General features: G+C 40.3%; 2 long non-coding RNA genes across 2 annotated transcripts in view; one reads left to right on the forward strand and one right to left on the reverse strand.

Moving 5' to 3' along the window:
- LOC142461487 (uncharacterized) overlaps positions 1-15,886 on the reverse strand; it is a 60,210-nt gene extending 44,324 nt beyond the window's left edge. The window contains exon 1 of the long non-coding RNA XR_012786907.1: positions 15,769-15,886. This is a non-coding gene — a long non-coding RNA (uncharacterized LOC142461487). The remainder of the gene's footprint in view (positions 1-15,768) is intronic.
- LOC142461488 (uncharacterized) lies at positions 1-26,290 on the forward strand. The gene is made up of 3 exons (XR_012786908.1): positions 1-344; positions 20,237-20,418; positions 25,846-26,290. It is a non-coding gene; the product is annotated as an uncharacterized LOC142461488 (long non-coding RNA).
- Positions 26,291-27,768: the final 1,478 nt, after the last annotated feature.

A 27,768-nucleotide genomic window follows, 5' to 3' on the forward strand; every position in this document is an offset into this window, starting at 1 on the left:
ATAGTCCTCAAACGCGGTTCTGGCTCGGCCGCCTCGGCCGCTCTACGCTGGCGCTTGCGTGCAGCGCGGTCTGTGGTCTGCCGCGCGTGGGAGGTCACCGGGTGGGGGCTGTGAGCCCAAAAAAGGTGCACGTCCATCTCAACGGATAGACAGTACTCCACTGTTGCAGGGCAGCAGACAGGAGTCGGCTAAGACGAAAGGAACACCAGCTCTCTGCTAGAACCTTGACCCAACAGCGGGAAGCGCATGTGAGACCGTGTGTGCAAACTTAGACGTCCCGCTAAGTATTGAGCGCTTGCTTTCCTTCAGTTGTGGCTGTGAAACTTCAGATCAGCGTTTACCAGGTAGGTGCTATTATGTCTCAGTTTACAGGCGGAGAAGGCAATGCTTTGAGGCGTTTAGTAATTTGCAGCAAAAATAGTAAGCACGTGGTCTGGATCTGTCAAGAGTCTGGAGTGTGAATCAAACCTGGAACACACAGGAGGCGTGGTTGGATTTAAATTTCCAGGACAGCCGAGAGTTAGTGATTATTGAAGTTTGCTGGCGTCCTTCCTGGTAACAAGCTGCCTTTTAAGACGGAGCATTCATCGAATCACGGTCTCACACCTTCTGTTCCTTAAACATTCTGCTCAGTTTGGGAGATGTGAACTTGGCAGGCGTTGAGTATCACCAGTACCACGAGGTAAAATGGTGTGCTAAGTAAACTGGATGTAGCAAAGATGGGTTTCTGTCTTGTGACATATTGATAAAATATTAACAGCGTGTTTTGGCTGTGCTAAATACCGGGCACTCTGCTAAAAAACGTTTTGCGTATTGTATTTTCCTCTTAAAATACTCCTTTGAAGTCTGTATTATATCATTTTACAGATGAGGACAACTGAGGTGCAGATTAAGAAACGTGATCCAACGGAAAGTAATTGCAAGGATAAGAACTAAGTAAAACTGTTCATCTTCAAAAACTGTTCACAGTGATAGTAAATGACATTGATCTTTTTTTGGTAAACATTTCATAGTAATTTATCTGGGAAAGCTATCCTACCTGCCACAGGGCTAATTATGAGGAAACTGTAAAAACTTCATTGCTTAGACTGGATTTTAGCATTGTTGATGATTTTTGCTTTTTCCATCTCTGCTCTTAACAGTTTAATGTTTGAGGTATTGCTATGTTTTTTAATTTCTGCTGTAAAATTGCTGTATCTGGGCTGAACCACTCACCATGCCATTGTTTCCCAGTGATTGCCTTTTCTACATACAGGTGCACCATAAGCACAACGATGTACCTTAGTCCTCAAAGTAACATCCTTTTGGTGTATATTGTTAGAATCATTAAAAAAAAAATCACTTAATTGGGGCTTGTACAGCTCTTACCACAATCCATATATACATCCATTGCGTCAAATACAGTTGTACATTTGTTGCCCCCATCATTCAAACATGTGCTTTCCATTGGGCCTTGGAATTACTGTTGCAATCATTTAAAATTGTCTTTGGCATAATTTTAGTTGTGTGTGATATATTATCATTCTGTAAGTTCCACATTCCACTGGGTTGCTTTTCTTTAGAATGGGAACAAGTACAGAACTCTTCAGATGGTTGGCCAACTGCCCTGAGGATTTTCTTACTATAGACTGATGAGCACCTCCAGAGTTGTGTCTGATTGTTGAAATGTCTCAATGGATACTCTTACCAAATTCTTAGATCCTTGTTTTTTGTTAATTCTTTCACTGTTATCTTAGACTTCTTTAAAACCATTGGTTCTTGATCATAGGCTCTCTCCTATAATGGTTGAAGGTTGAGCACTTCTTTTTTGCACAGTGACTCAGAATACCTCTATCTTCTTTTCATGCTACCTGCACCACACAATATTTTGTCCATAGAACCTTTCACTATTGTAACTCCAGGCTTAATTTTTGTCTTCAGTCCTTTCAGTTTGAGAAATGTCAAGCATATTCTTTCTGGTTTTCTAACTCCAGATTTTTTACATTTCTTTATAATACTTTGTCCTCTTCAAGGCATCCTTTCTGCTGCACTGTTTTATTTTGACATTTCTTGTATTCACTTTTGCTACTACCCTGTGTTCAAGAGCAAGTTTCCTAGTCTCTTCTAGCATCCATTCTGGTCTTTTTCATCTCTGTGCCCTTTTGCTTCTTCATGTTATGGTGTCCTTCATGTCAGCCCACAACCTGTTGGATCGTTGGTCTCTAGTAGTCATTGCATAAACTTCCTTCTGGAATGGGGTATACTCAAGTTTGTATTTTAAATTTTGGGACTTGTTTGAATTTTTTTCATCTTTGAACTTTCACAGAAGCAATTGAGGTAGGCGCAGCTATTACCTTCACTTTGAACAGGTTAAAGGGTATGTAGTGCTTATGATTAGACTATTTAAGACATACTTTAGTTAAAATACTATTTAATGAGCTAAGCATGTTCAAATAAAACTTTAAATTCACCGTAACAAACAAAATCAAATAGCATTGTTCTTATGCTTTACCTAGAAAAGATGGTCACTTGTAAACTAAGGATTTCACATTTGACCACAAGGGGGCACTAATTCTTGAATTACTAAATTTCAAAGAAAAAAGGGAAGATATCAAATTCAGAAATTGAGTGCTCCACAAGATAATGTACTTTATGGGGAAGAAAGTAATTATATAAGTACTTCTTTAAAGCAGTAGTTTTCCAATTTTCTTTCATCTTCAGACTATAAATCACTTTTTCCACCCACCCACTTTGCATCTCAGCATACTCCTTTACTTAATATAGGAATAAGGTTGAAAAAATAATTTTAAATTTGGGATTTTACTTGCAAACTGATACAGTCATCAGAAAATAAGCAATAGATATAGGTAGTGTGGAACTCTTACATTTCAGTGCCCTGTTCCTGTTGGTTTTAATGAGTAAACTATAGCTGATGCATTTTTATCTCAAATTATCTTACTTAAACTAATAGTTACTTGAAAACTGAAGTCTCCAGGTGGCACAAATTGTTATATGTTATGGATTTGCTTCTGAAAGGTCACTACCTTGAAAAATCTATGAAATTGTTTTAACTCAGCATACATAGGTCATTACCATAGTCAGCTTCAACTTGACAGCCCCTAGCAGCAACAACAAAATTTTCAAGTGGTCAGCCTTCATTTGGGTTTCAGTAATTCCTCTTGGTTACATTGCCCTTGATCAAGTCCTACCAGGCCTCTTACACCCTCCTCGCCACTGATTTTGGATCACTTGTTCACTTGTCTCTGGGTTTGTTAACACCTATTTCTTTCCCCCTGCCTACCTCGCTCCCATGTCCTCCCAGAACCGTCCTACCCATTGTTTTCTCCTCCAGATTTCTAGATAGATATGTAGAGACAATAATATGCATATAACCAAGACAGAGCAAAACAAAGCAGCAAAAGAAAATGGAACCACAACATAAAACCAATGACAATTTTTAAAAAGAGCCTATAAATAGGTCAAGGTCTGTTTGTTGAGCTTTAGGAGTGTTTTCCAATAGAATCTGATGGAGTGCCACACACTGGCCCTAAAGTCTATTTTTGATATTCCCTCGGGACTTCCTTGCTCTGTTCCCCTTGCAGTTCTGTTGCATGCCCTTAGCATTTTGCCTCTGTGTGGTGGGTCAGATCATTGCGTTTGGGTCAGATCAGGTGCAATTCCCACACTGTGTCTCCAGTATTGTCCCCCGTAGGGTTATGGGGCAGTGAGGGATGTCGTGTTCCGTAGTGGGACCGGCCATATGGTCCTCTGTGCATTGACTGCTCTAAGCAGAGATATTGTCCTCAAGCCTTGGTGGGTCAGGATGTGCTCCACTTTCTCTTCCTCCCCCTTCATTTACTCCTGTGTGCTCTGATCAGACATGTCCCTCTTCCTGAGCTGCAGCTTCAGGGCTGTCCTCTGAAATAAATTCTTTTGTGGGCAGAGGGAGCTGTCCACTTAGCTGAGATTGGGGCCAGCCCCTAAGACCTCTCTATTGGTTCCCTGCCTCATGCCGATATATTGCATTCACATTTTGGAGCACAGAGTTGAAGTTTGGTCCCTTTTTCCCTGTGGAGATATAAACAGTACGCTCTCATTGGGTGGAGCATGATTAGTGGGACAAAAGGAAAGTAAAAGGAAATAGAGGAAAGAAGGAGGAGACAAAGGGCATTTATAGAGGTCTAAATACAGATATGTACATATGTAAATATATTTATATATGAGGATGGGGAAATAGATCTATATTCATATATTTATAGGTGTAGTATTAAAGTATCAGACGGACATTGGGCTTCCACTCAAGTGCTCCCTCAATGCATGAACACTTTGTTCTACTAAACTGGCATTCCATGATGCTCACCTTCCCCACACGATCACTGAAGACAAAGCGGGTGCATGAGCAAATGTGGTGAAGAAAGCTGATGATAACCGACTATCAAAAGATATAGCATCTGGGGTCTTAAAGGCATGAAGATAAACAAGTGGCCATCTAACGGAGAAGCAACAAAGCCCACAAGGAAGAAGCACACCAGCCTGTGTGATGACAAGGTATCGATGGGATCAAGTATGAGGCATCAAAGAACAAAAAATCATTTAACTGTGAATGAGGAGGAGTGCAGAGTGGAGACCCAAAGCCCATTTGTAGGCAACTGGACATCCCCTTACAGAAGGGTCTTGGAGAGGAGATGAGCCACTCAGGGTGCAGTGTAGTAATGATGAAACATACAACTTTCCTCTAGTTCTTTAATGCTACCTCTTCCGCCCCCCCATCCTCCAACTATCATGATTTACCAATTCTACCTTACAAATCCGGCTACACCAGAGGATGTACACTGGTACAGATAAGAACTGGAAACACAGGGAATCCAGGACAGATAAACCCCTCAGGACCAATAATGGGAGTAATGATACTAGGAGGGTAAGTGGAAGGTGGGGTAGAAAGGGGGAACCGATCACAAGGATCTATATAACCTCCTCCCATGGAGATGGAAAAAAGAAAAATGGGTGAAGGGAGACATCGGACAGTGTAAAGCAGGACAAAATAATAATTTATAAATTATCAAGGGTTCATGAGGGAGGGAGAAAAATGAGCTGATACTGAGGGCTCAAGTAGAAAGCGAATGGTTTGAGAATGATGATGGCAGCAAATATACAATGTGCTCGACACAATGGATGGATGTGTGGATTATGATAAGAGTTGTACGAGACCCCAGTAAAATGATTAAAAATGTGTTTTTCAAATGGTTGTTAGTTACATAGACTAAAGCACAGGGCTCCAATGTGGCAAAGTAGAAGTGCCTATTAGGGGTTCCTAGGCTGCAATCCTGAGGGCCAGGTATTTGTCTCCCATGTGGCTATTAAACTGCCAATCTGTTCATCAGCACTTGGATGCTTAAGCACTGTGCCATCAGAGTTCCTTGAAAGCACTAGTAAATATTAATTAAAACAAAAAACAGAGTCCACAGACTGGGGGAAAAAACTTTAGCAAGAATATAATGGACAAAGGCCTAAAATCTATAGACGTACGCAACACCTCATTAAGAAAAAAAAATCCAAATAAAAAGTAGGTAAAAACAAGCAAAACCCAAACTCACTGCCGTCAAGTTGTCAACTCATAGCAACCCTGTAGGACAGAGTAGACCTGCCACCTGTGAGTTTCTGAGACTATGTCTGGGAATTAAAAGCCCTGCCTTTCTGTTGTGGAGGGGCTGCTGGTTTCGAGCTGCTGACCTTGCATTCCACAGCTCAGTGTGTAACCTCTAAATGGCACTCAAATGGCTAAAACATGGAAAATAATCATGATCAGTAACTCTCCTGGGGATAAAAATCAAAACAACAATGGGATATCACATTGCACCCACAACAGTTACCCGATTCAAAAAGAAACTGAAAACAAATGCTGGGACTCGCATACATTGCTGTTGGGCTTGTAAATGTACAAGCATTGTGTGAAGTGATACAGAGCTGCCTAAAACAACTAGGAATGGAAATTTTCTAGGACCCAACAATACTGCAAGTAAGAGACAGGACACATGCTCTCCCATGTTAACGGCAGCACAATTCACAATAGCAAGAAGCTAAAAGCAATGCCAGAAGGTGGTGGGCAACCGTTCAGAAAAAGTAGCAATACTTGCACCGAAGAATTAGCAATATGGGTGTAAGTGCATGAATATAAAAGACGTTGGATTTATTTATTCCGTATTTAAGTACTCCCAAATAGCTACTTATTTAGCACTTGCTGTACCATGTATGAGAGGAGACCTTGATGGCACAGTAGGACACACACACACACACACATTTTAAACTCCTTTATCTCATTGCTCTTGTTTTTCTGATAGCAGTCCTCCAGTGTAGGACCAATTTTAGGGTCGGATAGTACATTTAGTTGTCATATCTCTTTACGTTAGCTTCCTTTGGTACACTTATACAACCTTTGTCTTTTATGATTTTGATGACTACAGTTCTATCGCACATATTCTACACTGCTCCCGCGTTGATAGTTCCTCATTCTGTATTGTCTGATGTCAGGATGCAACATGACTCTTGTGCAGGTAATGTTTCTACCTTCTCATAGTATCCCCTCTAGAAGAGGCTTACCATTTGTCCTATGACGTTTTAAATTTTGATAACTAAACAACAACAATCAATATGTAGGCTGCAGTTTCCATTATATGAGGAGGTACCTCAAAAAACCCGGAAATTTCATAGTACACATTTTTCTTGCTAGGCAAGCATCAAGCAACTCACTCTGAGTTAGTGCACTGAGTGACGTCAACTGGGAAGGTTCTCTGTGGTCACAGTGAATGTTTTCATAAAAGCAGTTTTACTTAAACCTCGTTTTTTATAAAGGCTGATTTAATAAAACAGCAAGCAGCTGTGAAATTTTGTTTCCGGCTTCGGAAAAATGCTGTAGAAACTGTTGTGACGTCGAACACACTTTACAAGGACATCACTCTGAGAAAAATTCAAGGTTTTCTCATTTCAAAAAAGATGAAATCCTCTTGTCCTCACTCTTATTTAATATCGTGCTAGAGGTTTTAGTTAACAGCATAAGGCAAAGAAGAGACATCAAAAGTATTCATCTGGGGAAGGAAGAGGTGAAACTATCGTTATTTGCAGATGATATGATTTTATATATGGAAAATCCCAAAAGTTCCACAAGGGGAGTACTGGAAGCAATAGAGGAGTTTGGCAGAGTGGCAGGATACAAGATCAACCAACAGAAGTCTATCGGACTGTTATACACATCAGATAAGACCACAGAAGAAGAGATCAAAAAGGTGGTACCCTTCACTATAACCAAACACAATTGAAATATCTAGGGATATACCTGACTAAAAAAACAAAAGATCTATATAGGGAAAACTATGGAACACTATTACAAGAAACCAAGAGCGACCTCAACAAATGGAAGAATATGCCATGCTCGTGGATTGGAAGACTCAATATAGTTAAGATGTCAGTTCTGCCAAAGGCACTATATAAGTTTAATGCTATCCCGATACAATTACCATCATCTTTCTTCAAAGAAATGGAAAAACTGATTACCAACTTCATATGGAGGGGGAAGAAGCCAAGAATTAGCAGAGAATTCTTCAAGAAGAAGGACACCGTGGGAGGGCTTGCTTTATCTGACTTTAGCACATACTATACAGCCACAGTTCTCAAAACCGCATGGTATTGGTACAATGACAGATACTCAGACCAATGGAAAAGAACTGAAACCCCAGAAATAAAATCATCAGCATACAGACAACTGATCTTTGATGAGGGCCAAAAAAATATCCATTGGGAAGCAGATGCCCTCTTTAACAGGTGGTACTGGGAAAAATGGATATTTACCTGCAGAAAAATGAAGCAAGACCCTTATCTCACTCCATGCACAAGAATAAATTCAAGGTGGATCACAGACCTTGAAGATATACCCCAAACTATTAGGGCCATCAATGAGGGAACTAGGACCAACTTGAGAACTTTGGCACAGGGAATACAGAGGCTATCAGAAATAGGGAAGGGCACACATACAGAGGAGGCACACATTGACAAATGGGATATACTGAAGATAAAACACTTGTGTGCATCTAAAGAATTCACCAAGAGAGTAATAAGAGAGTCCACAGACTGGGAAAGCATCTTTAGCAATGACACATCAGACAAAGGCCTTATTACTAAAATCTACAATACTCTGCTAGCCTCCAAAAAGAAAAAAAAAAATTATTGCCCACTTGAGAGGTGGGCAAAGGACTTGAACAGAAGTTTCACAGGGGCAGATATCCGAATGGCCAACAAACCTGAGAAAATGTTCCTGATCTTTAGCTATAAGAGAAATGCAAATTAAAACAACAATGAGGTACCACCTAACACCCTCAAAGGTAGCCCAGTTCAAAAAATTAGAAAGCAACAAGTGTGGAGGGGCTGTGGGGAGACAGGAACTCTCATCCACTGCTGGTGGACCTGTAAGTATGTAGGACCACTATGGAAATCAATCTGGTGATACCTAAAACAGATGGAAATCGAGTTACCATACGACCCTGCATCTGGGCATATACCCAGAAGAGGCAAGGAACAAACCAAGACCAGACATCTGTGCTCCAATGTTCATTGCGGCACAGTTCACAATTGCAAGGAGTTGGAAGCAACCCAAATTTCCATCAACTGATGATTGGATTAAAAAACTGTGGTATATACATACAATGGAGTACTACGCATCACTAAAAAGCAGCGATGAATATATGAAGCACATAGCTGCATGGGAAGAACTAGAGGAAATCATGCTAAGCGAAGTAAGTCAGGCACAATAGGGCAAATACAACATAAGCCCGCTGAGGTAAGCATTAAAAAAAAAAAAGCAAAAGGGGTAATAGGGAAAAAGCTACTGTATACAAAAGTTTTGGGGTGAGGACCGTGTAGTATGGCAGGGACCAGATCAAATCCAGGGATGCACATGGTAGACAACTGGGGAGGAGGTGGGGGAAAAAAAAGGATGAAAATAAGGAAGAAATGGGTAGTGGGGGCATGGGGCGCTAACCCACCCAAGGGGAGGGTATTGTTTATATCTCCACAGGGAAAGAGGGACCAGACTTCAACCCAGTGCCCCAAGGTGTGAATGCAACATTCTGGCGTGGAGTAGGGAACCAGTGGAGAGGTCTGGGTGGGGGGCGGCTGGCCTCAGTACCAAATACTAAGTGGATGCCTGCCCCTCCCCCCAGAAGAATTTATTTCAAAGGACGGCAATGAATCTGCAGCTCCGGGAGAGGGACATATCTGATTGGAATACACAGGAGCAGATGAAGGGGGAGTAGGAGAGAGTGGAGCACATCCTGGCCCACCAGGCCTTGAGGATGATGACCCTAATTAGAACAGCCAGTCCACAGAGAGGTCCACATGACCAGCCCCACTATGAGACATGACGCCCCTCACTGACCCATGGCCCTGCAGGGGACAGCACCGGAGACACAGTGTGGGAATCGCGCCAGACCTGATCCCACCACACCGAGGCAAAGCACTGGGGGAGTGCAGCGGAACAGCAAGGGAATGGAGCGGCAAGGTCCCCAGGGAATGCTGAAGGTGGACTTTGGGGCCAGGGTGTGGCGCCCCAACAGACTGGACTGGAAAACACTCCTAAAGGCCAACAAACGATCCTTGAACTAACTACAAGCTTTTCTTTCTTGTTGTGTTTTGTTTTTGTTAGTGGTTTGCTGTATATTGTTGTTTGATTTTTCTCTGTCTTGTTTTTGTGCATGTTATTATCTCAGCAGGTCTGTCTAAATAAGATAGGCTGGATGAACAAGCTGAAGGAAAAACAATAGGACACACAGTTCCGGGTGGTGGTGCTGGTAAGGAAGTGGTGTTAACAAACACAGGGACAAGGGAACAACAAGTGATCCAAATTGGTAGTGAGGTGGGTGTGGCAGGCCTGGTAGGGCATGATCAAGGGTAAGGTAATGAAGAGGTATTGCTGAAACCCAGGTGGGGACGGAGCATGATAGCGGGACAGGAGGAAAGTCAAGGGAAATAGAAGAAAAAGCTGGGAGGCAAAGGGCATTTATAGAGGTCTAGACAAAGACATGTACATATGTAAATATATACGAGAATAGGGAAATAGATCTATGTGCTTGTATTTATGGATTTAGTATTAAGGTGGCGGAAGGACATTGGGCCTCTACTCAAGCACTCCATCAATGCAAGAATACTTTCTTCTATTAAATTGGCATTCTATGATGCTCACCCTCCCGACATAACCGCTGAAGACAAAGTGGGTGAACAAGCAAATGTGAAGAAAGCTGATGGTGCTTGGCTATCAAAAGATATAGCATCTGAGGTCTTAAAGGCTTGAAGATAAACAAGCCGCCATTTAGCTCAGAAGCAACAAAGCCCACATGGAAGAACACACCAGCCTGTGTGATCACACCAGCCTGTTCTGAAGGGATCAGTTATCAGGTATCAAAGAACAAAAACTCATATCATTGGGTGCACACCTCCATGATACAATCGCTGAGGACAAACAGGTGCATAAGCAAATATGGCGAAGAAAGCTGATGGTGCCCGGCTATTAAAAGAGATAGTGTCTGGGGTCTTAAAGGCTTGAAGGTAAGCAAGCAGTCCTCTAGCCCAGAAGCAACAAAGCCCACATGGAAGAAGCACACCAGTCTGTGCGATCACGAGGTGTCGAAGGGATCAGGTATAAGGCATCATCAGAACAAAAAAATCTTACCATAGTGAATGAAGGGGGAAGTGCAGAGTGGAGACCCAAAGCCCATTTGACAGCCATTGGAGATCCCCTTGCAGAGGGGTCTAGGGGAGGAGATGAGTCAGTCAGGGTGCAATGCAGCACCAATGAAGAATACAGCTTTCCTCTAGTTCCTAAGTGCTTCATTTTCGCCCCTCCCCATTATGATCCGAATTCTATCTTGCAAGTCTGGATAGAGCAGAGGATGTACACTGGTGCAGATAGGAGCGGAAGGCACAGGGAATCCAGGGCGGATGATACCTTCAGGACTAGGGGTGTGAGTAGCAATACTGGGAGGGTAGAGGGAGAGTGGGTTGGAAAGAGGGAACTGATTACAAGGATCTACATGTGACCTCTTCCCTGAGGCATGGACAACGGAAAAGTGGGTGAAGGGAGATGTCAGACAGGGCAAGATATGACAAAATAATTCATAAATTATCAAGGGTTAATGAGGAAGGGGGACGGGGAGGGAGGGGTAAAAAAAGAGGACCTGATGCAAAGGGCTTAAGTGGAGAGCAAATGCTTTGAAAATGATGAGGGCAATGAATGTATAGATGTTCTTTATACAATTGATGTATATGGATTGTGATAAGAGTTGTATGAGCCCTTAATAAAACGTTTTTTAAAAAATAGATGAAATGTCGATGGATGATAAACCTCATTCTGGACATCATCAACTTCCCAAATGGATGAAAATGTTGATTTGTGCATTTAAGAGTTTGTTCCACTAGATTAGACTGTTAATCAAATTTTCTATTTAGAGGTTCTGAAAAGATTGTGTAACCATGCACCAAAAAAAGGCTTGATTTATGGTAGACGGAGCTTGGTTTTGCCATGACAACAATGCACCTGCTCACACCGCCATCTCAGTGCACTAGTTTGGGCAAAAAACAGCATGCCTCTTTTGCCCCATACACTTTACTCTCCTGACCTGGCTCTCTATGACTTCTTTTTGTTTCCACAAATGAAGGCATAGAAGAGGTGAAAAAACAAGGGAGCCATCCAAACAGATGAGTTTGAAAAATATTTCCAAGAATGGAATTGCAGATTTGACAGATGTATAAAGTATAATGGAGAGTGCTTTGAATGTGATAAGGTTGTTTTGTAAAAAAATTTAAATACATAGCTTTGACAAAAAATTCCGGTCTTTTTTGTGTATCTGCTCAGATATGTACCAGGTTGGTCTTTTAAATTAATTAGTTTTTCTTCCTGATAATTAATAACTATTCATGAGGAAACATTTAGTGATTGTGTAAATAGCATGCTTCTCATAAAAAATTTCCCTGAGATTAGCATCCATTATAGCTGATAAGCTTTTACCATAAAAGTTGCAAAATGATGATTTAACATTATCTAGCACTCCCTTCACATTTATCACTTGGCCCACAGCATTCTCCTCTAAGCAAAGAGCCTTTTGTCCACCACATTTTTTATTATCCATATGAACTGTTGGCATCCTATGATTTTCCATTTCTGTATTTGCTTGTTCTTATGTATGCCTTCTCTATATGAATATGTAAAGTTACACATTTTTTTCCTACACCATTTGAGAGTTAGATGTATGCCCATCATAGCTTTCATCTCTAAATATATATTTAATAATTTTGGTGATTAATTGTCTCAGATTTAGCTAGTAGTAGTACCTTCAATCTGGCTTCTCTATCTTTGTAACATTCCCACTTCATTTTTGGTGGGGGGACTTCCTTGTAGTACAACAGAATTCTGTGAGTTCATTGTGCACTTATCCTGGCCTGCCTTAGATTTATCTAAGGAGCTTGTTTCCTGTTAGTTAACAATGGTATTAAGAGAGCAGTGGTAGGCATGCTTACTGTATTGAGGTGCCTTTGCTTATAGGGTCTGTCAGGGAACAGCTAGGGTATATATTTACTCACATATAAGCATAAAACTACATAAGCTTATGCAAGGAAGTAGATTGAAGTTTCTTGTTCTGTTTCTTGTTGTCAGATGCCACTGAGTTGATTCCGCCTCATAGCGACCCCATGTACAACAGAACAAAACACTGCTTGGTCCTGCACAGTTCTCATAGTCGTCCTGTTCTAGCCCACTGATGCAGCCACGGTGTCATCGTCTTGCCAGGGGCTTCCTCTCTACCTTTAAATTAGCTTAGCCACCATTGAGAAGATAACATGGCGACGTTAACCAAGTGCTGAGTAAAAGCAAATAAAATCATACTCTATCACTTAAACACTCATAATTTTCATTTTCTCTTGTAGCCAATGTCTACGTCTACATATTTCTCTATTGTTTTAATGTGATATAGTTTTCTTTGAACGTTTTTCACTTACCATGTCATAGCATCCGAGTTACTATAACATTTTCACTATCTTCATTCTAATTTTTTCTCCTACATATAATTTAGCAGCTTTTACCATTCTACTGTAGATTTATAAAGTTGCTTCCAATTTTATAAATTACTCTGAAATCTCTTATACATATGCCTTTTAAAATGTATTTTCTTGATTAACTGATTGACTTAGAGGGGGATTCAACCCCTGTTCAGAGTAAGCGTTTCAGGACAGTTTTTTGGGAGGAGGTGACAGTTGAGCTGTGTCTTGAAGGATACCTGGTTGGGCTTAAAGATTGGTATAGGTTATTCCCATGCAGATGAGGGTACAAATAGGTCATAGAAAATATTTTAAGTAGAATCCCTGGGGTGTAAGAAAGTAAGTAGTCAGAATCTGGAATGTTCAAGAAAATCCGAGTGGTTTGTTGCCTAGATGCCTTTGGAGGAGTCAAGCAAGGTTAGCCTGCAATGGTAGAAGTAAAATTATGAAGGCTTCCCATGGCACTTTATACTGATTTAATTGAGAAATCCTAAACCAGTGAGTAGTATCAGATTTATATGTCAGAAATTCATTCTGTGTAAGGGTGCTGAAAAACAAATTAGAAAACACAGAAGGTGGTGGGGAACCCTTCGGAGAAAATAACAGTACTTGTACCAAAGAACAAGCAGTGTGGGTGAACCTACATGAATTATAAAAGAAATTGTATTTATTCAGTATTCATGTAAGCTATTTATTTAGCGCTTTGCTCTACCATGCCCCAGAAAGCCCTGGTGGCCTGGGGGGTTACACACCAGGCTGCTAGGAGGTCAGCAGTACGAAAGCACAAGGCGGAAACGAGACTCTCCGGCTAGAAAGAGTTACAGTCTCAGAGCCATACAGAGGGAGTTCTCCCCTCTCCTGCAGACTTGCTGTGAGTCAGAATTGACTTGATGGCAGTAAGTTTTTTCTACCATGTACTACTATGCACTGAGCACATAGGAGTGACCAAAGCAACCAGTTTATTTCCCCTTGTGGTCTAGCCTATTGGCAGAAACAAACATTAAAGTGATGATCATACAGGTGATAACTGTGATATGTACTATAGCAATTTATTACAAGTAGTACAGGATGATATGAAAGTAGACACCATGGAGACCTATCATTGGGGATTTAAATAAAAATGTTTTTATGGTGGATCAGTTACGTTGAAAATGGAAGAACGAACAGGAATTAGGCCAGAAAGAAGGGATGTTCTATTAACTGAAGAGTACATATTAATACCTTGAGTAAGTACAACAAGAAAATGCAAGTTCCATATAGTTGAAGCAGAGTAAGGTTAGAGCAAGTTAGATGGTAAGACTGCTCAGTCACTAGCTGTGCAGAGCCTTTTCAATGAAGAGGTAGACAGTTATGTTCCACGTGACTTCTAGGGTTCTAGTGTGGGCAGCCGAGTAGGTCTTGGTACTATTTTCTGAGATAGGAAAAATAGAACAGGTTGGGTCAACGTGATACGTGGCACTGATTTTGAAATGCTCGTGGGCTAAGTAAAGGAGCCCTGCTAGTGATCTGAAAGGGTCAACAGTTTGAAAACAGCAGTCTGAGGAAGACCCATTCACAGTTTCCGTCTGGGAAACTCACAGGGGCAGTTCTACCCTGCCCTGTAGGGTCCCTGTGAATGGACACTGACTCAATGGCAGTGAATTTGGGTTGGTTAGTTTGTGAGCTAAATACATCTCCCCCACCTCACTGATAACTGGATAGAGAGCATTGGGATTATTGTCTATATAGTAACAGATTGTAGATGGTGTTTAACTCTGAGGTTAAATGAAATTACTGAGGGAAGTGTGTAGACATAAAAAGGTTTAGCACAGAATCCCAGTTAACACTGGTAGCTACTAGGTAAAATTTACCATAAATAGTTGAAATCTATGACAGACTTTGAAAAATATTTGCAACATATAACCCCCAAATAACCTGCAGTCATCAAATCGATTCTGACTCATAGCAACCCTATGAACTGTAAATTGTTACCGAACAATAGCATCACCTTTCTCCCTACGATTGGCTGGAGGGCTTAAACAAAGGAAGCCAAAATCATGTGCTCTGCCCTCAAATTAATTCAGACTCAAAGTGGCCCAATAGGACAGAGTAAAACTGTACCATAGGATTTCTAGTGCGGAAATCTTTACAGAAGTAGACTGCCTCCAGGGTGCGATGTAGCACCGATGAAGAATACAGCTTTCCTCCAGTTCCTAAATGCTTCCTCCCTGCCAACTACCGTGATCCGAATTCGACCTTGCAAGTCTGGATAGAGCAGAGGATGTACACTGGTGCAGATAGGAGCTGGAGGCACAGGGAATCCAGGGTGGATGATACCTTCAGGACCAGGGGTGTGAGGGGCGATACTGGGAGAGTAGAGGGTGAGTGGGTTGGAAAGAGGGAACTGATCTCCAAGGATCTACATGTGACCTCCTCCCTGCGGGACGGACAACAGAAAAGTGGGTGAAGGGAGATGTCGGACAGGGCAAGATATGACAAAATAATAATCTATAAATTATCAAGGGCTCAGGAGGGAGGGGGAAGTGGGGAGGGAGGGGAAAAAAGAGGACTTGATGCAAAGGGCTTAAGTGGAGAGCAAATGCTTTGAAAATGATGAGGGCAAAGAATGTACAGATGTGCTTTTTACAATTGATGTATGTATGGATTGTGCTAAGAGTTATATGAGTCCCTAATAAAATGTTAAAAAAAAAAAAAAGAAGAAGTAGACTGCCTCACCATTCTCCTGAGGATTGTCTGGTTGGTTTGAACCAGCAGCGCCTTCCAGTGAGCATCCAAGCACTAACCACAGTGTCAACAAGAACTCCATGCAAAATAGACACTGGGTTAATTAATATCTTCAGTCCATAAAGAAATATCTACAAGAAGAAAAAAAAGCAAGAAAGCTCAGCATGCAATTAACAATAAAACCAAACCAAAAAAAACCAAAGAAACCTAGTGCCATTAGTTCCATTTTCTTCATAGTGACCTTATTAAGGGATGTCAAGACTAGAAATCCTTTTTTTCTTAAAGTTTTATCGTCACTTCATCCACATGATACAATCGAGCAGTTCAACCTTATCAAGAAGAATCGTACAAGTGAGCGCTCGGCTTGCAGCAACCATAGAGAAGAAGAATCGTACAACCTTTACCACAGTCAATTTTAGAAATAGAAAATTTTCTATTTCCCTGTACTCATTGTTGTTCATGTATTTTTTTAAATTTTGGCAAAAATATGAACAAAATATTCATCAATTCAACAACTTTTAGACGTACACTTCAGTACTATTGATTATACTCTTTGTATTGTATGACCATTATTGTTATCCCTCTCCAAATTGTTCCACCACAATTAAAATGAACTCCAAATAAATAAACGAACTCCATACCCCCTAAGCAAAATTTTTTCCTCCTTCACGCATGCTAACCATAGGTCAAGTTTGGTTTTTCTTGGTATAATATTCACATATCATACCCTTCTATCGTTAAACTGCTTCTCAAAAGAGTTGTATATACATCATCACAATCAGGTCTAATGCTCCCTTCCCTCTGGAAATCTTTATAAAACCAAACAGCCTTATCTTTCTCCCTCAAGTGGCTGGTGAGTTTGAACCATCAACCTTTCAGATCACAGCCCAAGAATCAAGCCTTTCGTGTTACTATTTTACACTAAGCTTACAAATGAACTGTGCATATTTTGCCAATTTTTAATACCCACAATGTGTAAGGAAAATTAGGCCTATTAGAGAATATATCAGATTAATCTTGAAAGTTAAAGCTACTATGGTTATGAGCTGTGAAAAGTGACTATTGTTAAAATTTACATAACAATAGTCAGATTTGCTGGTTGAATTTTAATTAAGGAAAAACTTTTATAAACAATTAAATTACTGTGAATATTCCTTATGGTGCACAAAGGACATCCTAAAGGACAAAAAAAGTATTGATATCATAAAGACTGGTAGCAATGTAAATTAAGAGTCCTTTAGAAAATGATTATATATATATATATATCCATATATATATTATCTGTTCATGAGTATCTGTTCATGAGTTTGCTCCTGTAAAGACTTATTGTCTTGGGAAGTCTATATAAGGTCATTGTGAGTTTGAATTGACATTTGGTGATTAGGGTGTGGACCCTCTTTAGGGTAGAGGAATTGCTATGTCCCCTACCATTCATACCAAAAAAACATTTGCCAACTTACAGCAGCCCTGTATAATTTCGATCTCCGAAATTATTTACCAACAATTTTGCACTGTGGATTATAAAGACAGTTTATACAACATTCATGAAATCTTAAAGTTTAAGAATCATTAACTTACTCATGATGTTCCTTAGGAGCATACCTTGGCAATGCCTTTTAAAGTATATTACATTAAACCCAGATGGAACTTTGTTGTTTTGCTTTGTTTAGTTTTTGTGCTTATTATTGTTTTTGCATGTCTATCTAGATAAGATAGTTGGAATAAACAATCCAAAGGAGAAAACAATGGGACTGTCAGTTCCGCGGGGGTGGGGTGGGAGGTGGAGACACACAGGATAGGGGGAGGTGAGGGAAAGGAAGGGGGAGGCCAACAAACCCAGGGACAAGAAAATAAATGATCTAAAATTGATGGTGAGGAGGGCATAGGATGCCTGGTGGGGTTTGATCAAGTGCAATGTAACCGAGAGGAATTACTGAAACCCAAATGAAGGCCAAACATGATAGTGGGACAAGAGGGAAGTAAAAGGAAATAGAGGAAAGAACTACCGTATATACTCGAATATAAGCTGACCCGAGTATAAGCCGAGGTACCGAATTATTACCTGGGAAACCAGAAAAACCGATTGACTTGAGTACAAGCCTAGGGTGGAAAATGCAGAAGCTACTGGTGAGTTTCAATAATCAAAACAAATAAAATTACTAAAAATTGAGACATCAGTGGGGTAATGTATTTAAATATTTATTTTAAATAAAAAACATAAATAAAAGGACAAGTCATTTAACATTAGTAAACCAGCACAGTAAGTGGGAAATAGGTTCAACAAAAACAATAAGGTATCAACAATGATACCTTAAGAGTACTATTCCCCGAGCTCAATCAGCAACCAAGCTAAAATGTAGAGAGTTAAAAGCCTTCAAAACTGGATTCCTCATCATCATCCGTATCCCAATGCAGAGCTTGAGCTGGTGTGAGGTCATCATAGACGCTGTCCTCACTGAGATCACTGTCATCACCATCACTGCTGTCATTTTCATACAAAGCGCAATCTTCACTGCCATCCATAGCATTACTAATACTACATTTCTAGAAGGCACGTCGCACCATGTCTTCTGGAATGTCTTCCCATGCATCTCGAACCCACTTTGCTATTAACTCTTTGTCAGTCTTCATGAGATTTCCTCCTTTTGTTAGTCGGGCTTGACCAGATGACATCCATTCATGCCACATCCTTCGCACAGGGTCTTTAAAGGCTTATTCAAAGATACATCGAGAGGCTGCAGTACAGATGTAAGCCCATCTGGAATAACGGCTAAAGTAACTTTACTAGATTTTGCCAATTTTTTTTATGTCATCTGATAGGTGGGCTCTGAACATATCCCAAACAAGTAACGATGGCTTTTTCTTTAAGGCTGCTCCTGGTCGTTGGTTCCAAATTTCTTCCAGCCATTTTTTTGTTCCATCTTCATCCAGCCAGCCTTTAACTTGTGCACACACAGTAATTCTTGGTGGGAAATGGATCTTTTTAGGCAAGGTCTTTCTTTTAAAAATAATGACAGGACGCAGTTAGTTCCATTAGCCAAACATGATAGAACAACTGTTAAGTGTTTTTTCATTTCCTGTGGTTTTGAGAAAAATGTTGTTTGTTTTTTAAAATTTTTTTTTGAGAAAAATGTTTTTTTTTTCTCCTAAACTTGCCACATTTCGGTTGCTTGGAAGATCAAAAGTCATGGCAGTTTCATCCATAGTCCCAATATCTGCCAGGTCATAATTACAAATCCTTTGTTTTATAATAAATGACTGGAATGACATAATTTTTTCTTCAAGGTCTTGTGGCAATTTCTGGGAAATCTTTGTTCTTTGTCTCAAACATAGTAGGCGAAACCTATTCATGAAGCGGGTACACCATCCTGCTGACGTAGCAAATTTTTCAATGCCTGGTGCTTTATATTTGTCATCCTTAGCCATTTGTAGAGCATGTATGTGGATTCCCATGTGTGTTACGCAGTAACCATTTTGATGACACTCCATAACCCATGTATGCAATTCACTCTCTAGAGCCCCATAAAAAGACATTAAACTACGACTAGCTTTTTTAGCTTTTGGAATCTATTCCAAGTCAGCCTTTATTTTCCTCCACTCCCTCACTTTTCGTCAACACAGAATTCCCTACTTGCAATACTGTTATTGCTCTCTTCTGCTCTTGACACAAACTTCATTTTGAAACCAGCCTCATATGACCGGTGTTTTTGTTTTGGTTCAAGAGTATCCATTTCTAATAGGATAAAAAAACAAGACTTTGATCAAGAGCTTTCAAAAAAAAAAAGTAAAAGAACTTTCATGGTAATGTCCCCAACCCCCGTGACATGTTAGCCGGGAGGAGAGGGGGGAGTCCACAGGGGCGGGGGTTGTAGGATGTAAATTAACACAGAGACCAGAGGGGAGAGACAGAGCTCAGCCACAGACATCCTTACCAGTTCAGCTGCTGGCATAAGTGAATCACTATGGGTGCTTCTGCGAATTGCAGCCGTCCACGTCATAGGACGGCTCTAATTGGTTAGATGTGAGTAAACAAACATTCAAAGCAATGCAGTGTCAGCGGGTCTTTGAACAAACAGTGGAGAAACAGCAATCACCCGCAAGAAAATGGGTGCTCGTCCGTTACCTATGGGGGGCCCCAGGGATATGTTACACCTTACTGGGGTACCACTGACCCGTGTCTAAGCTGAACCCCAGTTTTTCAGCACAATTTTTGTGCTGAAAAACTCGGCTTATACACGAGTATATATGGTAGGAAGCAAAGGACATTTTTGGAGGTCTAAATACAGGCATGTACAATATAATAAGGAAATAGATCTATGTACATATATTTATATGTTAAGTATTAAGGTTGTAGACAGATATTGGGCTTCTCTACTCAATTACTCCCTCAATGCAAGAATATTTCATTCTAATAACCTGACATTCTGCAATGCTTACATTCCCAACATGATTGCTAAAGACAAAGCGGGTGCATAAGCAAATGTGGTGAAGAGAGCGGATGGTGCCTGGCTATCAAAAGATAGAGCGTCTGTGGTCTTAAAGGCTTGAAGATAAACAAGCAACCATCTAGCTGAGATGCAACAAAGCCCAAATGGAAGACGCACACCAGCCTGTGTGATCGTGAGGTGTCCATGGAATCAGGTATCAGGCATCAATGACCCAGAACAAAAATAATCATATCAGTGTGAATAAGGGGGAGGGCAGATTGGAGACCCAAAGCCCATCTGTAGGCAACTGGACATCCCTCACAAAAGGGTTACAAGGAAGAGGCGAGCCAGTCTAGGTGCAGTATAGCATCAACGAAACATAAAAATTTCCAAAAAAAACCCCAAACAAAATTTTCCTCACATTCTTTAATGCTTGCCCCTTCCCCCCAATATCATGACCTCAATTCTATTTTACAAATTCAGCTAGACCAGAGCATGTACACTGGTACAGATCAGAGCTGGAAACACAGGGAATCCAGGATAGATAAACCCCTCAGGACCAATTATGAGAGTAGCAATACCAGGAAGGGGAAAGGGAAGGTGGAGGGAGAAAGGAGGAACCTATCACTATGATCCACATATAACCCTTTCCCAGGGGGACAAACAAACGTGGATGAAGTGAGACAGCGATCAATGTAAGACATGAAAAAATAATAATTTATAAGGATTCATGGGGGGAGGAGGAGAGAATGAGCTGATACCAAGGACTTAAGAAAGAAAATGTTTTGAAAATGATAATGGCAATGTGTACAAATGTCCTTGATAGAATGCATGTATGTATGGATTGTGTTAACAGCTGTAAGAACCCCCTATAAAATTATTTTTTTTTAAAAAAGAAGGAACTTTGGTGGCATAGTGGTTATGCATTGGGCTGCTGATAACAAGGTCAGCAGTGTGAAACCACAGGCTCCTTCACAGGTGAATGGTAAGGCTCTATAATCCCGTAAAAGAGTTACAGTCTTAGAAGCCCACAGGGGTATTTCTACTCTGTCCTATAGGATCACTAATGAGTCAGAATCAACTCAATGGCAGTGAGTTTGGTTTGGTTTGGTTTTGGTTATATTAAACCCCCAAATCGCTTGAGGAATAAGTTGCCTCCAATCACTTGTTTGAAGGAGCTAGATTTGTAAACCCATGGAGCTAGAGCCCAGGCTTATGGTGCGTTTCCTGCTCTTTGGGAACTTGGTAACATGACCTGAGCAGGGCAGAGGCTAAGGGGCCATGTAGCCGAGAAGCTGGGGACCATAGAGAGGTGTACTTGTAAACATGGCTGAGAGGAACTATCCTGACTGGAACTTAGCCTCTTAATTTTCTTAATAAATGCCATAGTTGTCAGTATGGTCTGTGAGTTCTTTGTCATGAATTATTGAATCCAGGCGAAAACAGAGTGCCTTGGGAGAGATGGCTTCTCTTAAAATTGGTAAAGGAGGTTAGAGGGTCATCGTGCTAACGAATTTGACTCTTTCACGGCAGTCTGATGAAAAGCCCTGGTTGCCTAGTGTGTAACACCTAGGGCTGCTAATTGCAAAGTCAGCTGTTAAAACCACCAGCCGCTACACAGAGAAAGATGAGGCTTTCTACTTCAGTAAGGAGTCACGGCTTCACAAACCCACAAGGGCAGTACTACCCTATTGAATAGGTTTGCTGTTGGCATTAACTCAACAGCAGTTGAGTTTTTCGGTAGTGTAAAGGGTGTGAGCCAAGACACCTCCTTTTGTTTCCTTGAGGATATGGTTTGTTAAAAGACAAAAACCACATATCAAACCCATTCCTCTCTGTGTAAGAGCCATCTCAGAACACAGAGAAATCCCAGGGCCAACAGGAAAAGAGACTTTCAAGAGAATATATTGGAGACCTCGCTCTGAAGTGGCAGTGACCAAGACCAGAGAGGTACTTGAGGCTACAACATGGAGAAGAGGGGAGAGAGCAGATGAGTAGCTTTGAGACTGGGTGAGGCAGAGCAGTGGGCTGGCTTCTTTGCCCACAGAAGAGCCAGGGCACCACTTAAAAGCTGAGAGGTTGAGGACCAGAGACTTGGCTGCTGGCTGAGCAGAGGGGCTGCTTTGGACCAATGATTGCATTCTTACTGCTGACTGATTCTGATGGGTGGTAAACAGTTAACTTTCCTAATAAGCCTCCATAATTAAGAGTTTTAGCTGTGTGTTCTGTGTGGCCATTGCAATGAATTATAGAACCCAGAGCAGGAATTCTGTGGGAAGAACTCCCTCCTGGCCATAGGGAAGTTAGACAAGGTCAAATATGGTCCTTGTATGCTACTTATCAAGTGCCTATCAAGAATAAGGTATTCTGGGTAAGATTCTGTCACATAATTTTATTATCATATATTTAAAGCACTGTGATATAAATGCTCCCCCTGCCTTTTGATACATATTATAACCACTTAGCTAGAATATTATAATAAAGGCAAAAAGCCAGTGTTAATCATGCCTGGTTTAGAATTTATCATATTGGAATCAACTTCCATTCAATGAATAGATTAATGGATAAACAAAATGTGATATAGCTACAGAATGGAGTAATTTTGGCCTATAAAGAGAAATGCAGTTAGGATACATGTGGATAATCTTTGAGAACATTATGTAAAAGTGAAATAAATCAACCATAAAGAACAAGTTCAAATGAAGGCAGAACGTGTTGGTGGGATAAGAGGAAAGTACAAAGAAGCAGAGGAAAGAACTAGGAGGCAAAGAGTAGTCATAGAGATTTAAATACAGGCATATAAATATATAAATATATACGACGAGCGGGAAATAGATCTATGTACATATATTTATAGGTTTAGTATTAAGGAAACAGATGGACAGTGGGCCCTTGCACAAGTACTCCCTCAACACAAGAACACTTTGTTCTAACAATTTGGCAGTCTGAGATGCTCACCTGCCTGGCATGATTGCTGATGACAATGGGTGCACAAGCAAATGTGGTGAAGAAAGCTGATGGTGCCCAGCTACCAAAAGATATAGCACCTGCAGTCTTAAAGACCTGAAGATAAACAAGCAGCTATCTAGCTGAGAGACAACAAAACCCACATGAAAGAAGCACACCAGCCTTTTCTAGACTTGATCGCTGAGGACAAAGTGGGTGCATAAGCAAAAGTTGTGAAGAAAGTTGATGGTGTCCGGCTATTAACTGATATAACATCTGGGGTCTTAAAGGCTTGAAGACAATCAGGCGGCCATCTAGCTATTAAACAACAAAGCCCACACAGAAGAATCACACCAGCCTACCCCGTCACAAATGCTGAAGAAAAAGCGGGTGCATAGGCAAATGTGGTGAGGAAAGCTGATGGTGCCCAGTTGTCAAAATATATAGAATCTGCACTCCCATAGGTTGGAAGATAAACAATGGGCATCTAACTGAGAAACAACAAAGCCCTCATGGAAAATGCACGCCATCCTGTAAGATGACAAGGCGTCAAAGAGATCAGGTATCAGACATCAAAGACCCCCCTCCCAAAAAAATCATAGCGTTGTGAATGAGAGGGAGTGCAAAGTGGGGACCCAGGGCCCATCTGGGGGAAATTGGACATCCCCTTGCAGAAGGGCTGTGGGGAGGTGACAGCCAGTCAAGAGTGCAGTGTAGCAACGATGAAACATACAATTTTCCTCTAGTTCTTAAATGCTTCCTCCACCACACCCCTTATCATGATCCCAATTCTACCTTACATATCCGGCTGGACCGGAGGATGTACACTGACACAGATAGGAACTGGAAATACAGGGAATCCAGGACAGATGAACACCTCAGGATCAGTAATGTGAGTGGCGATATTGGGAGGGTGAGGGAGAAAGAGGGAACAGATGACAAGATCTACATATAACCTCCTCCCTGGAGGACGGACAGTGGAGAACCGGGTGAGGGAGACGTCGGATGGTATAAGATATACAATAATAATTATTTATAAATTATCAAGGGTTAGGGGGAAGCGGGGAGGTGGGGGGAAATGAGCTGATACCAAGGGCTCAAGTAGAAAGCAGGTATTTTGAGAATGATGATGACAACATGTACGAATGTGCTGGACACAAATGATGTATGTACGGATTGTGGAAAGAGTTGTATGATCTCCTAATAAAATGATTTTAAAAAAAAAGAACAAGTAATGTACTATCTGATCTCACTCACATGAAATCTAGAATAGACAAATTCAGTAGAGTTGCCATGAGTCATAATTGACTCAATGACAGTGAGTTTGGTTTCATTTAATGTATTGAGACCAAATAAGATTCATGGTTACCAGTGGGTGGAGGAAGGGAGGAGAGAAAAAAACTGGCATCAAGATTCTGCTTGTAAGGGGAGTGATTCTGAGGAAAACATTAACAAGGGCATTAATTAAATGCAAAAATTAATGGCTCAGAAGAAAATATAGCAGAGTTAAGTAAATTATGAATACCCACAATTCTCAAGTCAATTTTGACCAAGACAGTCTTATCGGACAGAGTTGAACTGCTACTTGTTTTCTCCTGCACCGGAGCTGGTAAGTTCGAGTTGCTGACCTTGTAGTCAGGGGCTGAGAACTTAACCACTGTGCCACCAGGGACCAGGGCTCAAATTATGAGTAAGGCTTTGTATTTCATTTTTAAGTTTAAAATCTGTCATATATATATATATATATATATATATATATATATATATATATATATTTTCCCCCCAGAGTTGCTCATAAATGTTTATTTACACATTTTGGTGTCAATCATTTCTTAAGACTAACATTTAACCTTGCAATGTAGCTGAGACTAATTCTATTCATGGGAGGAGATTTTGAACTTTTAAAAATAACTGAGTAAAATGAATGCTATTGCCATCAGATTGGGCTTGGAGCAAAAGAAACATCAGATTCTTTCCACGTAATAAAACATCTAATGATGCACTTGTGATGATGACATGACTTTAGTGCTTTATGTAATGTTTATTTTTGAATTCATTTATTCCTGAAGCTCAATATATCATCTCTCTGAACATCAGACATGTTCATATCAATTTGACTTTTAAAATTGTAGCAATTAAAAATTAGTAATTGGGAGTTAATACATATATTATTCCATAGTCTAATCACATCAAGCAGAATTGTATAATTGCGACCACTATCAGTTTCCAAACATTGTTTTTCTTCTTGAACTCCTTGATACCATTTTCCTTTTACCTTCCCCGCTAACACTGTATCCCCCGACCACGAAACCCTCATTCTGCTTAATCATCAATCCTGGGTTTCATATACTGAAACACAAAAAAATGTAACACAACTTCAAGAGGGTGACCTCCAATGACATAACATCTCTGAGATACACCCTAATATGAACAAATAAAAACACAGAAAATGTTGAGAACCAGCTGAGGTCCAGCATTCATCAGAGGCAGGGAACAACTGCTAAGTTTTAACTGTTCACCAAATCTATCTTAGATTCTTAACTATTTTCTACAATGAGTTTTAATTTTTCTTATTTGATATTTACTTGAATTGTTCATGTTAAACTTTGTTTTAAATGTACATTTTATTTTTTATAGTATTAAACTTAATTTTTTAACAATTTGATTTTTAAAAAGTGCTTTCTATATTTTTTAGGGGTGTGAACAATCAGACATCAAGATGGCCAAGGGCTGTGAACTATCAGACATCAAAATGGCCAACAACTAAATGTCCGATACAGCGTGTAGTCTAATACTGAAATCAGACCCTACCCAACATTTAAAGGGCTCTGAAAAGCCCTTGTCTGCAGCTGGAACTCACCATCCGTTCTGTGGAATAAGGAGGTAGCAGACTGTACCCACAAAGATGACATCTTTGGAAATCTTAAGAGGCAGATCTACTCAGTCCTATATGGTCATTAAGAGTTGGAATTGACTCGGTGGCAAGAATTTGTTGGGGTTTTTTTTAGCACATCATTTATATAAATTTGCCTTTATGAAATGTGATTAAAATTTTTTTAATGTGATGAATTATTCCACAGATTCACCTATCCAATCCATCTCTCTCTTTTTTTTCAAATGTTGACAATATTTTGTTTGGTAAGTATCTTTGATAATTCCTTTTCCCTGTAGTCAAGTTCATGTTAAAAACGCATTAGAAAACTATTACATAATTATATGCTTTAAGTAATTAGGTATCCAAAGAGAATTTACTGTTTAGAAACATAAATTTATTTTGTAGTTGGGTAGTTTCTTTTAATGAAAGATCAATTTAAGTACTTCATGACGCATAAATGTAAATAACTGGCAAAAGAGTTTCTTTTTGCCTTACATGATTTTTAATGTCAACCTTTACACTGGGGAAAATTTATATAGGTCTTCATATAGGAAATGACCTTAGGTGGTATACAGGTAGGTTAGGCAAAGGATATACCTCTGGGTGTTTTCTCTCCAGATTTGTCGAGTGAGTAGGTGGGTGGAGAGTGGACAAGTTTCTCTCTTTGCACCCCTCCCCTCTCAGATCCTGTCACCTTGGTGATCTGGTACTGCTTTTGCTGCCACCAACTCTTCCTATGGCCTCTGCCAGCAGTTCCTCCAGTAGCAGCAGTGATGACGTTGCTCATAAACTTCTAATGGGATCTCATAATGTCCAAATCACAGAGCATCCTATTTCACAGAATGTATCATGGATTTTAAGTGATGCACACCTACATAACATCTTTCAGCTGTGATGTTGTAGGCACCGTGCTTTGAGGCCATTTTCCCTATGTGAAGAGCTGTTTCATTACCATATTTTGGCTATAAATAGACTGAATGAAAAGTCATCTACAGGTTAGGACTTCTTAGGGAGTGTGACTTTTTTTCTCTATCAGTAAGGATTCCTGAAGAGGGAGAAACACATTTGTGTCAGTTATCTACTTTCTCAAACTAGTGAAAATGCTGACGTAGATGAAATGTAAAATGCAATGGTTTTTAACATCATTTAAAAGTTATATAAGTGCAGTAAGAACTTAATAAGGGGGAAAATGAGGAAAATTTAGCCTTCTCAGGTGTGTGGTTATTGTCATCTATTGTCGTCTATTGTTGAAACGCCTTCTTGAACTATTGAGGACTACATATGAGGGAGTACCAAAAAAAATTTTCTTCCCTCCCAAAGCTATGTATTTAAATTTTTTACAAAACAACCTTATCATCTTCAAAACACTCTCCATTAATAAATTTGTCAAATCTGTGATTCCATTCTTAGAAACTCATCTGTTTGGATGGCTGACAGCACCTGCCTCATTTTTCCCCCCTTCATTTCTTTTAAGTTATCAAATCACTGTCCTTCAAGTCCCTTCTTGTGTGTCAGGTGCGTGAGGCAAGAGAGGCACACTGTTTTTTGCCTAAATCACATTGAGATGGCTGCGTGAGCAGGTGCATTGTTGTGGTGGCAAAACCAGTTCCCTGTCACAAATCAGGCCTTGTATAACACTGTTACACAATCTTTTCAGAACCTCTAAATAGAAAGCTTGATTAACAGTCTGACCTGTTTTAATAAACTAACCTTTACATTGAATTTAAAAAACCTAAAATTTGC

The sequence above is a fragment of the Tenrec ecaudatus genome, chromosome 11, assembly GCF_050624435.1.
Source record: "Tenrec ecaudatus isolate mTenEca1 chromosome 11, mTenEca1.hap1, whole genome shotgun sequence".
NCBI lineage: Eukaryota > Metazoa > Chordata > Mammalia > Afrosoricida > Tenrecidae > Tenrec > Tenrec ecaudatus.